This window comes from Cricetulus griseus, chromosome X (assembly GCF_003668045.3).
Source record: "Cricetulus griseus strain 17A/GY chromosome X, alternate assembly CriGri-PICRH-1.0, whole genome shotgun sequence".
Lineage (NCBI taxonomy): Eukaryota > Metazoa > Chordata > Mammalia > Rodentia > Cricetidae > Cricetulus > Cricetulus griseus.
The window spans coordinates 76,044,898-76,057,811 of NC_048604.1; the positions used below are offsets into that span (position 1 = coordinate 76,044,898).

Consider the following 12,914-nt stretch of genomic DNA (forward strand, 5'->3'; position numbering starts at 1 on the left):
CACACAGTAACAACATAAGATGTAACAAACCACATATGTAATTTAAATTTTCTCATAGTCACATTTTCAAAATTAAGAACAAAAAAAAACCAAGAGAAATTACTTCAATAAAACTTAATTGGGCCTCTTTCCGCCATCTTTCCACGCCGTCACCATGGTGTGCATGAATGTCCTGGCTGATGCAATGCTGAGAAGAGAGGCAAATGCCAGGTCCTTGTCAGGCCCTGCTCCAAAGTCATCGTTCAGTTCCTAACTGTTATGATGAAGCATGGTTACATTGGTGAATTTGAAATCATCAATGACCACAGAGCTGGGAAAATTGTCATTAACCTCACAGGCAGGTTGAACAAGTGTGGAGATCAGCCCTAGATTTGATGTGCAGCTCAAAGACCTAGAAAAGTGGCAGAACAATCTGCTCCCAACTGTCAGTTTGGCTTCATTGTACTGACAAACTCAATTGGCATCATGGATCATGAAGAAGCAAGAAGAAAACACACAGGAGGGAAAAATCCTGGGATTCTTTTTCTAGAGATGTAAAACATAAATAAAAAGCCTCCATAGACAAAAAAAAAACAACTTAATTAGTCCAGTCCATCTAAAATATTATCATTTCCATATTATCAATATTTACAAATTCTCAGTGAGACCTTTTATATTTTCAGACCCTGTGTTCTAACTCTAGACATTGTCTCAATCGAGATGCTAAATTTTCATAAAATATACTTGATATATGGCTGGGCTAATAGCTCAGTTTGTTAAGTGCTTGCTTGCATTCCAAGCATGATGAACTGAGTTGATATCCCAGAAACCACATGAGAAAAGAAAAGGCAAAACAAAAATGGCATAGTGGTTTAGAGGCACGCAGGTCTCTGGGCCTCACAGGCCAGTTTGTATAGCCTACTTCACAAGTGACAGGCCAATAGGAGGCCTTGCTTAAAAAATAGATAGTTGGTACATGGAAGAGACAGCTGAGATTGTCCTCTAGCTTCTTCCATGTGCCCCCAATTCCCAAAACATACACACAAAAATGGATGATGTGAATTTAGATTTATAGAAAACTTACAGTTGAAATACAGATTCAGGGGACTGGAGAAATGGCTCAGTGGGTAAGAGTGCTTGCTGCTTTTCCAGAGGACTCAAATTATGTTCTCAGCACCAATGTCATGTGGCTTACAACTGCCTGTATCTTCAGCTCCAGGGATCCAACTCCCTTCTGGCTTCTTCAGTATTTGTATGCATGTGCACACACACACACACACACACACACACACACACACACACACACACACACACAGGTAATCTTCTTTACAAAAGAAAATGTAGTCTCATTTCTCAAATATACTTACAATTTTTCCTGATGGTAAGTGAACTAAGTACCAACTTTTGAATTGTATTTGTTTTTTGTTTTGTCAAGACAGGGTTTCTCTGTGTAGCTGTCCTGGATTCTGTGGACTAGGCTGACCTCAAACTCAGAGATCTGCCTGCCTCTGCTTCCTAAGTGCTTGGATTAAAGGTGTGCACCCTATGTGCTGCTGCAACTTTTAGGCTTCAAAAATAATTGCAGGTAAACAAAAATTTAAAATTAGTATTTTTTATTTTCACCACCTACCTTTTGAGTGCTTCTTAGCCACATGTGGCTAATGGCCTTTTTTCTGGGCACTGTCACTGGCATTCAGAAAGGATGAAGGAGCAAAACAGAATACAGAAACAGTCTCCAACATGAACTGGGGGCCAGATTTGAAGACTGAAGTTGATCACTGAAGCTCACAGTAACAGTGATGATCCTTATACTGGGGTGAACTTCAAATCCTTACAGTCTGTGGCTACCTGATCTGCAGAAACCAAGAGGCCCCAGGCACGGAGCAAGGAGGGGTAAAAGAGAACGGGTTGAAAAGCTCTGCATAATCATATGCAAACTGCCCAGGATGGGGACCCTAACCATCCAGCACTTACCTAAAACTCATCTAGTTTACCTTCCCAAGGGGCTTGGGAGCTTGGCAATGAGAGAGAGAAGTGGGTACTCCCTCTCCTTTTCCTTTTCCCTCCGGTACTCTTGTTTCTGTCTTCCAGATCTCTAGCTCCTTCTGCACAGTGGATACCAGATCAGTCATGAGTGGATAGTGGAGCTGTTAAACAGGAGGTTTGTTCCAGGAAATAATGACCAATAACACCAACATCTATGTACTCCTTATGCTTTTATTAAACATGTTAAATTAATACAGTGTGAAATAGCAGACGTAAGAAAAAACAGGCAGGCTTGATCAGGTCCCTGAACCGGTATAAAGGTAATGGTGGTGGTTAACTGATTACCTAGACATAGGAAAGTGGCTGTGGTAGCCTCCAGATAGTTCAGCCTTCCAAACTTCCCAAAACCAGTATGTAAGGGACAACAGGAGAAAGTGGTCCATGCTGCTAGGGAGGTCAGTTTAAAGCAACTTCAAGACTTCATCTCCAAGGGAGAATGCGCAGAATACTGTTTCTCTTTCCCCTGGTAAACTTTTCAACAACTTTAAGGTACTTAAACCCCTATGAATATTTTTGTATCCCAATACATCATTTTGGACTGAATTTTGGGTAAAAATGGGCTTCCAATAAAAGCACATCCCTTTCCATGAAGTGCTTACCTTGGGAGAGGTACAAGGGAGGGACAACAGGTAGTGGAGAGACATAAGCCCCATGCCTGCTGGGATTGGGGGTCTTTGCTGCTCAGCAAGACCCACTTTGCCCCCACTTTTTCTTGTTTCCTTGCTTGCTCTAATTAAACCCTTCACTGCTTTATGTATTACTGTGTCCTATCTGCCTTCTTCTGTTTTGGAGCACAAGAACCAAGCTTGCTGCTGGGGTGGAGATCTGAGGAAACTGAACACCTCCCTATAGCAATGGGAGGCAGATTGTGGATACAGGGAGACTCTATATTAGCCTCTCTACTTTCGTATACATTCAAAATTGGATGTATTATACGCACATACACACATACAGCTCCTTGAACAGCCAAGTCTCTGAGATTCTAAGAGCCTTGTGAACACACTTTTTGCCATCCTTGTCTTCATCTACTGGACCCTAGCCCTTGACTTGCCCTCCTGTCTTCCACTCCCTGCCTTAGCGGCAGGCAGCAAAGGGTGTTCGACTTAATTGTTAAATTCAGTTCAACAAGTTCCTCATTAGGGACAAATTACCTGAGTTTGAAATCTGCTAATTTTCCAATCAGAGTGAGTGTTTGCACTTGTGATTTGGAAATAATTACCATATGGTAAAAGCAAAACCTATGTGGGGATTAAAGTAAAGGTGAGGGAGGCCAGAACTTATTTTGACGTCTTTCCTGGAACCCACGTTAGCATCTGCAGATTCATTGAGGTGCCTTAGTTGTTGGCTGCCAAAACTCATCTGTACTACTTTTTGGCAAGGGATGCCCACTTCCCATATAAATGCTCCTGAAAGATGACCATGGCCTTTGATGGGAGAGTAGTGTGGCCAGAATTGGATCAGGGAAAGAGAAGAACCTTTAGAATTTAGCTAGGTAATCTAAAACTACCCCTATATGCTTAAGACATTTGTGGTCAATCTGAGGCTTCTGTGTGGGTGACAAAATATTTCCTTGGGGGGGCGGAGTCTACAAGTCCTCTGGTTGACCTCATATCAGCTGGGAATTGGAAGGATTATGGATAGTAATTGCAACAGAAGTTGTCACAGTCCCAAATGGTAGATCACACTCCTGTTAAAGCATTTGGAAACTCTCAGGAAAGAAAACCTTTCAGGTCATTTATAAGCCAAGCGAGACCATCTCCCCCTGGAACACAGCTTTTCTGAAACCAGGAGGAGCCAGGAGAGTCCTCAGCTCCTTCTCCAAGTGCTGCGTCTCCCTCTGTCTGACAAGTGCGGTGATGCCGGTACTCACATTTCTTTTTACACCTCAGCTGCCAGGGAACTCATAACCAAATGTGAAGAGCGATCACTGAGTTTAGATAGATGATTAGCATGTCAGCATTCCTTACTCATTTCTTTTGGGGGGATATATTTTTCAGCAAGGTCTCACTCTGTAGCCCACGCTGGCCTGAGGAACTCCTTGTGAGGCTTGAGGCATAAGCAGGAACCACCACACCCAACCCTTGCTTTTTTTTTTTTTTAACTTCAATTTTACTAGTTCTTTTTGTCTTTGCCACTGACTTCTTTAGGTCTTTTCCCCCAACAAAGACACACGTGGGAACTGAAAAACAAGGGTCAAGAACTACACAAATGGCAGTAGGTCCTGTTCATTTATACTTTTACTAACCATTAGAAACACCTACTAGGGTCTCTCCCCATAGTGCCCTCTCTTTTTCATTCTTGAGACAGAATTGCTTGTCTCGTGTATCCCAGATGGGACTCTCAAACTCAAACTTGTAGCTGAGGATGACTTTGAACTCTAGGTTCCCCTGTCTCCACGTGCAAAGTGCTGAGAGTACAGGTTTGCACAACACATTAGATCTTAACCTTACTTACAAAGGAAGAAACTGTGACTGGCATAGGACTTTCCAAGGCCATAAAGCTATTAAGTCATGCACTAATGATGTAGTTCTCTTGTCTGCTTCCCAAGTCTGTGCCCTGTGTCTGGATATATGCCCCTGACGAGTTGATGGGTCTTCGTTTACTGGCAGACTGTATATGTAGTCCCATTTTATGTTTTCCAATGCCTGCTTTCAAACTCGTAACTCCAGGTGCTTTGGATGGCTCTTAAAACTCTCTGTGCTCTCTTATTTGGTAAAACTGATGATCCGGTTACAAATTCCTCTAGTCTAGTAGGATGGTGGCCAGGGAAGGGAAACATAGATCTTCCCGAGGGGAAAGGTCCTTTGTCAGATCTGACGCTGTGATCTCAGGCTGGCCTAGAACTTGTGATCCTGCCGTCTCTGGCTCCCGTGTGCCTCATGGGATTACATATGTAAGCAACCTTGCCTGCATCGGCCTGTGTTCAGCTTTAAACTGGGTTTCTCCTCCTCTGTGGCCACCCGCAGGATGGCCCTGTGCTCCTCCACACTGAACTCCAGTGATGCCCGAGGTCCCTTTCCGCATTCTGAAGGCGGCGGGCTGGGGATCAGTGGGAAAGTTGTTCTGGTTTTGAGCCACGCAGCCCCCTCAGATCATCGGGGTGCTTCACGTTCAGATATCTCTAGTCCACTAGGGGGCACCAGACTCCAGGTTCGCTCGCCCTGCAACCCCAGAGAGCATTTGAGAATCCTCCCCAAAGCAGTCCGCAAGGTTCCGGAAAGCGCATCTCTGTAGCTCCGCCAGAGTTGGGGCGGGGAGCAGGACGCCAGCGTCCCCTTCCGGTTGGCCCCGAGCCGCGACCTCCGCACTCTTCCATACACACCACGTGGTTTGGCATCGCCGAGCAGCTGCTCACGCCTCTGCTCTCTCCAACCATTTGCCCACTCGCTGGACGAAGAAGCAACCGTCACCAGGAGCACAACTAAACCCTCTCCCTGTCCTCTAGTGTCAGCTGAGGTTGGAAAAGGGCGAGATCCGGTGATGGAGAGAAGGGTTGGAAGGGAACAGCCGGTTCTGTGGGATCTTTATAGTCTCTTCGTAGAGATGTGTTTTCAGGCTGTTTGCAGCCTATGTGCATGGGAATGTGTACACACACACACACACACACACACACACACACACACACACACACACACACACACACACACGAGGCAGAGGGAGGGAGGGAGGGAGGGAGAAGAGAGAGAGAAAGAGAGAGAGAGAGGAGGGAGGGAGGGAGGAGGGAGGAGGGAGAACCTTGCTACCTTCCCTGCCTACTTAGGATCTCTGATTTGCCCTCCCACGTTCCAGTGAGAAAAGAGAAAGAAATCAGAAGCTTAAGGATGGTAGGACAGTTTTTCTTCTAAAAATTATTTTTATTACATTTATTTATTTGTGTGTGCACATGAATGAATGTGCATGCGGAGGTCAGAGAACAACTTAGAGAAATCAATCCCATTCTTCCACCATGTGGGTCCCTGGGTCATCAGGCTTATTATCCTTTGGGTCATCTCTCTGATCCTGGGTAGTATTTCAAAAGACTATTTGGGGCAATCCTAAGAAATTCTAAGAATTTATTCAACACTCGTAGTAGCAGCTAGGGAAGATATAGCAGAAGGCAAGTGTTCTGTCGAAGTTGTGAAAATTGTGTAAGAGGTTATGTAAATTTAGCCTTAAAGCAAATCCCTTAATGCCTTTCCTCCTCCACTGCAGGGTAACTGTTGTACCATAAGTGACCTGATACAGAACTCTTGGCACTTTTTCCACTGAAGTGAGAGTAGGAGAGTGAATTAGGTTATTTAAACACGTGCTATTTACAGCAATGCATCTTTTCATGTTGTTTGAGAAACTAGAGGTTTTAAAGTATTGTCATTGTGAAGAAAGTATGACTTTTGGAGCTTCCATTCTGGAGGTCCAGGGAGGGGAGAAAGGAGAAAAGAGGGAGAGGAGAAGAGAGAAGGAGGGAAGGAAAGAGAGACACATTCATACATACACATATATACACACACACACACACACACACACACAGAGAGAGAGAGAGAGAGAGAGAGAGTAGAGAGAGAGAGAGAGAGAGAGAGAGGATAGAAAAGGTGGAGGGAGAGAGGACAGAGTGAAAGAGAGGGAGAGAGGGAGTGTACTGGCTAGTTATGTCAACTTGACACAAGATATAGTCATCTGAGAGGAAGGAACCTCAATTGAGAAAAATGCTTCCATAAAATCAGGCTGTAGGCATACCTGTAAGACATTTTTTAAATTAGTGATTTATGTGGGAAGTTCCATCCCATTTTGGATGGGACCACCCTAGGCAGATGGTCCTGAGTCAGAAAGCAGGCTGAGCAAGCTAGGGAAAATAAGCCAGGAAGCAGTGCCCATCCATGGCCTCTGCATCAGCTCCGGTCTCCAGAATCCTGCCTTGTTTGAGTTCCTGTCCTGACTTCCTTCAGTAATGAACTGTGATATGGAAACTGAAGCCAAACAAACCTTTTCCTCCACAACTTGCTTTTCAGTCATGGTGTTTCATCACAGCAATAGTATTCTTAACAAGGACGGGGAAGGACAGAAGAGAGAGGAAGAGAGGGGGAGGGAGAGGAAAGGGAGGAGAGGAGGGTTGTAGTTTGAATAAAAATGGCCCCATAGGCCCATAAGGAGTGCCACTATTAGGAGGTGTAGCCTTGTGGAAGTAGGTGGTATAGCCTGTTGGAGGAAGTGTGGCTCACAGTCTCTCTTCCTGCTGTCTTAGAATCCAGATGTAGAACTCAGCTTCTTCTCCAGCACCATGTCTTTGTTTGCCTTTGTGCTGCCATGCTTCCTGTCATGATGTTAATGGATAAACCTCAGAACTGTAAGCCAGCCCCAATTAAATGTTTTCTTTATAGGAGTTGCCATTGCCATGGTGTCTCTTCACAGCAATAGAAACCATAAGACAGGGAGGGAGGGAGAGAGAAAGAGGGCATAGAAAGGGGAGAAAGGAGAGTAGTGGATGAGGGAAGAGAGAGGGGGAGAGGAGGAAGAGATGGAGGGGAAGTGAAGGAGAGGAAGGTAAAAGAGAGAAGAGGGGAGAAAGAAGAGAGATGGAGAGGGAAACAGAACAGAGAGAAGAGACAGGAGAGGGGTGAGGGCAGAGGGCCGTAAGGAGAGGTGTGTGTGTGTGTGTGTGTGTGTGTGTGTGTGTGTGTGTGTGTGTGTGTGTGTGTGTGTGTGAGGGGGGGGGTTCCAGTGTAAATGTTTCAGTGGGTTTGGGTGTTCTAAACTTCCTGTGGCCCTTTAGATCAGGTTTTGTATCTTTCCTGCCCTTGGCTTCTTTTATTAGCTGATATAGAGGTCAAGCTATTTCTTTGGAAACAAGATCCCGTAGAATCCAATCATTTCTAAAACCCCTTGATGTTTAAGTAGTTTTGATAAAGGGAAGGAAGAGATAGAGTGCACACGGTCTTCTTTTAATTCCCTTTCCTTTAAATAGGACCACTCCTAAGTATTTGACTGACACTTGGCACAGTTGGACTTTCTTTTTGGATAATTGTGGCCTCTATCAGGTAAGATTTTGAGGAGTGCTCTAGTTCTTTCTTGGAGATGTTTTCCTGTGGGCACACAAAAGAGGAGTCACTTATATGTTGGATAAAGTCTCACCCCTCATCAGAGAAGCTTCTTTTTGCAGCAGGCAGAAACCATTTAGCCACAAAATGGTCAAAAATTCAATGAACAAAACAACCCCACACAGACTCCTCAGGGAACATATCAGACAAGGGACCAGAAATATAGTAAGAGCCAGAGTGTCTTCTGGGAGATTGTGTCCTTTACATATGACTGGGAAGTTTCACCCATGAAATCCCAACATTATGGTTGCTTAAGCAACACCTGAACATTGACAACACCAATGTGGATGGGGGGAATCTCAGTAGGCCATACCCCTAGATGAAGAGGTACCGACAATTAATGGCTATTGAGAGAGTGAAAACCATCCTTCTTCAGGGACAAACCCCCGATGTTATCTAATCAAAAGTGGTCAACCCTAAACATGTATACATATGAGCAACACTAGATGAACTCAGGTTGGATTATTGTTTACATATAACAATAATTAAAGAAAAAAGAGGCCATGAATTTGAAAGGCGGGGTAGCAGGTTGAAGAGAGGAGAGGGAGGGGATTAGTGATGTAGATACAGTACATATATATGAAATTTACAAAAATAATGTAAAAGGTGATCTTTGAAATATAAAACAGTAAACCACCTGGAATCGTCTGGGATCTGGGCATGGGAGTATATGGTTTGGAAACCACGGAGTGAAGTGGAGTTATAGCTTCACTGATAATTCTGAGGTCTTGGATTAGTCTCCTCTGTCTATTAAGGATTTTCGGGTTTTTTTGTTTTTGTTTTGTTTTTGAGACAAGGTTTCTCTGTCTCTGTGTAGCTCTAGCTGTCCTAGAACTGGCTCTGTAGATCAGGCTGTCCTCAAATTCACAGAGATCCACCTGCCTTTGCCTCCTGAGTGCTGGGATTAAAGGAGTGCGCCACCACACTTTGCCTACTGTTAGGTTTTTTTGAGTCCCAGAATAAGTGTATTACAAGGGCTATTAACATAAAACCTCTAACTGTTGTTTTAGATTGGCTATGATGTTTTGTTAAGCTCTGTGATGCCATTTATACGCATATATTTTTCATATAATATATTCTGGTTACGGTTTCCCCTCCCCAACTCTTCCCAGATGCTCCCCAACTCCCCACTTACTCAGCTCCACTCCCTTTTCTCTCTCTCTCTTTAGAAATAAAAAAAGCAAACAAACCCAGAATTTTTTTTAAAAAGTGCAAGGAACATTCATATAAAGACACAAAAACAAAACCTATAAAAACACAAGATTAGAAACCATAATATACAAGCAAAAGACCAATTGCCGGAACATGGTCCAGGAATGGAATTGTATGAGGAGAATTCCAAGTGCTTGTGAGAAAATTCCAAGAAAACAAGACAAGCCTTGTCCCCTCAGTTTCTTCAAAACTATAAAATTGTTTTTGGGCTGTGCTTTTGAGCCTCTCCCAGGTGTACTGGCTAGGAGTGAATTTACTTCAGATTATTCATTACACCTGGCTATTGCTATTTGTTTATATACATCTATAGAATAAATAAAAGCCATGTGGTTTTGCTTCTGTAAACAAGCTTGGTTGCCCCGATGGCACAAGTTGTATGCGTGCTCACACATAGGAAGAAGGAATGTAGGCAGAAGTATGTCAGAAAGTATGCTTGCCTCTGATCAGACGAAGGCAGAAAGAATGTAGCCATGTGAGGCTTGTCTTTACAAGCCCCTGACTAATGTAATTTGGTGCTATATTCTGAGCATTGGTCTTGGGTAGGGACCTGACCAGTATCCATGGTCCTGGCAAGTATTTAATAAAGCTTCTTTTAAATTTGACTAAAAAATTGTGGTAGTGTTCTTATTCTTGCTTAGTGGGATTAAAATTTTCTGGAGGCCCCAGTGATATCAGGCCAACCTTCAAATTCCAAAGTGGGACCTTCACTTAAGGACTCTGTGACTGAGGGGCCACCTCAGGAGGTGCACACCTTCAGATGTTTCAATGCTTCAGGGTGTGCTTTTGATTTCGCAGATTTACCAGAGGGAGCTACCTTGCTGAGAAAAGCAGCAATCGTCCATGGAGGCCTCCGTTGGTATGTCACAGTAACATTTGGTTCTGTTGGGATCCTGATCTGGGATGATGAGGGGGCTGACAAGACCTAATACTCTCCCATCCAGGGCAAAGAGCGAGACATCTCACTGCCTACCTGAGATTCTTGGTCTAGTTTTGCGTCTTATTTGCTTCATAATTGTATGTGCTGTCTTTAGTTTCATTTTTCCTGTCTCCTTCTCTTGTATTTTCTGTGTTCTGTGTTTACTGGTTTTAGTTTTGCTATCTGTGCCACAGACAGCCATTGCCATTGCCACCACTGCTTGCTTTAGCTGCTTTGATGGCCAGGGCTCAGAATTTATCTCTGAGCTTTCTGGTCACTGGATTCAGTTTAGCAGGGATTCAAATGTCTTTTGGGTGTGGATAATATTAAAATTGTTTTATATTGTTCTACTATGTTGAAAAGCTGGCTCTGGAGTTGGGTTATGGCTCTTCATTCTCTACAGCCAAGCTTGCTTATTTAAAAGTTTCCTCTCTGTCCCATGCTAGGTGATCCACGTGATTTTGTGACAGGGAAATGAGAGCGAAGCAAAACAGCAAAAAAAAAAAAAAAAAAAAAAAAAGACACCAACTAACAATCTAAGTAACAGAGGAGAGGCTACCTTTAAATGTCCTCTCCTGATAATGAGATTGATGACTAACTTATATGCCATCCTGTAGCCTTAACCCAGCAGCTGGTGGAAGTAGAAGCAGACACCCACAGCTAAACACTGAACTGAACTGAAATCCAGATGCAGAGAAGGAGCACTGATGAGCACAGGGATCCATACCAGGCTGGTGAAACCCACAGAAACAGCTGACCTGAACAAGGGGGAGCTCTTGGTCCCCAGACTGATAGCTGGGAAACTAGCATGGGACTGATCCAGACCCCCTGAATGTAGGTGTCAGTGAGGAGACCTTGGAAATCCATGGTGCCTCTTGTAGTGGATCAGTACTTATCCCTAGCATAGGAACGGACTTTGGGAGCCCATCCCACATGGAGGGATACTCCCTGAGCCTAGACACAAGGGGGTGGGCCTAGACCCTATCCCAAAGGATATGGCAGACTTTTAAGACCCCCTACGGAAGGCCTCACCCTCCCTGGGGAGCAGAAAGGGTATGGGATAGGTAGGGTGTTTGATGGGGGGGGCAGGGGAGGAGGGAAGGGAGAGGGACCTGGGATTGACATGTAAAATAATTTTCTTTCTAATTAAAATAAAAATTAAAAAATTAGATTTGTTTCATTTAACTGCCTAAAACTTTTGCTAAGTTATAAATCTTATAAATCAAAATTTGTAAGTCTATTATGTGATCTTTCTGTACCTCTGAAGGGACCAGCTCCCCATTTAGGCAGCCATGACAGTAACACGTGCTTGTCTGACTTTGCCTTAGTCACTAGAAAGTCAGATCCCTGCCTCGTGGCAAGGAACCAATCAGAAGTTAGCTGGTGGCACTATGCTTTACGGCTCTGGGTGTGCGTTACGGACAAGTGCACAGCAATGACTCCCAGAGCATAGCAACCACCCTGGGAGGGCCTATGGGCCATAACAACCAATTGACCAATCAACACAGGGCAAGCCCTCCAAGCCTGGAGGCACACCAATCCTGAGCCTGTGCGTACCCCTAGACACTCCCCTTACACTTACTATAAGATCTCTCTGCAGCCCTTTCGAGCAGTCTTTGCTAGCCATCTGCCATGGCCCGAGCTAACATAGCTCATTAAACAACAATAAAGCCTATGAAGTTTGCAGCAAGTTTTCGAATCTGCCTGGTGATTGGGGTGACCGTGGTCCTGGGCTGGGACCGCAGAGGCCTGAGTTTTCCAGGGGTCTAACACCTCAAGACTTATAAGTTTATTGAGTTTAGATAAAAATCTGCAAAAGCTGTATCAAAACAGTTAACTTAAAACTTGTAACACGGGATTGAGAGCTCAAAATCTGTACATAAATAATTGTAATAAAGGAACCATGCTATGTGATGGCATCTTGGGATGTAAACAACATGTGGCTTGCCACCACCTTAGCTGATGACCCCCATTGGGCAAACACGTGGCTGGCAGCATCTTTACTAAGGTTAGAGAGGATAAATGCCGTGTGACTTCACTACCGTCTTGACTAAAGGTGACTACATGGTATAAACCAATCAAGGAGGCAACAACAGGTTTCCAAGGTAGTTTGGGTTAGGATGGATTTTTGTAGGATAATTCTTGTCCTGAAAACAAAGTTTATGAAAGATAGTATTTAAAAACAATGCTTATTTAGTAAGGTATTAAAGCTGCACCTCCTTGCATTTATATACAAGGATGTACCTCATGCTGGCAGCCAAACTTGGTAGTATAAGAGTCACCCAGGTAGTATTGGTTTTAGAGGTATGAAGGGGCCATGGAGAGCATCTGGGGCTTGGCATTGTGTGGCAGGGCTGGAGTTCCCAAAGAGAGTTCAGGAGAGGGACCCCAGCAGTTTTCTTTAGATGCCAGTGCCTTTAATAGCTACGGTAAACAACAGCCACAATGAAATGGAGCTGGCTGGAGCCTGGAAAGCAGGCTATATATGCTTTCGAGGGTGGAGCTGGAGGCCCTTTTGGGGAGACCAGAGAATGGTGAATGAATCCCAGATATTGAGCATTGAATTGTTTGCACTGTTTGCCTTTGGTTTTGCCTTGTCTAGATTGTCTTTCCTCCCTGTTTCTTCCCTCTTGAAGCAAAAAAAAAAATGTATTCATTTTCTTTTTTGATATCATAGGAACCCACCGTTA

The 12,914-nt window shown here is 44.1% G+C and overlaps 1 long non-coding RNA gene and 1 pseudogene across 1 annotated transcript; both read left to right on the forward strand.

Moving 5' to 3' along the window:
• The first annotated feature begins 154 nt into the window (after positions 1 to 154).
• LOC100767002 lies at positions 155 to 537 on the forward strand (annotated as a pseudogene).
• Positions 538 to 7,287: 6,750 nt separating this feature from the next.
• LOC103159361 lies at positions 7,288 to 10,900 on the forward strand. The gene is made up of 4 exons (XR_003488178.2): positions 7,288 to 7,345; positions 7,964 to 8,036; positions 10,104 to 10,164; positions 10,842 to 10,900. It is a non-coding gene; the product is annotated as an uncharacterized LOC103159361 (long non-coding RNA).
• Positions 10,901 to 12,914: the final 2,014 nt, after the last annotated feature.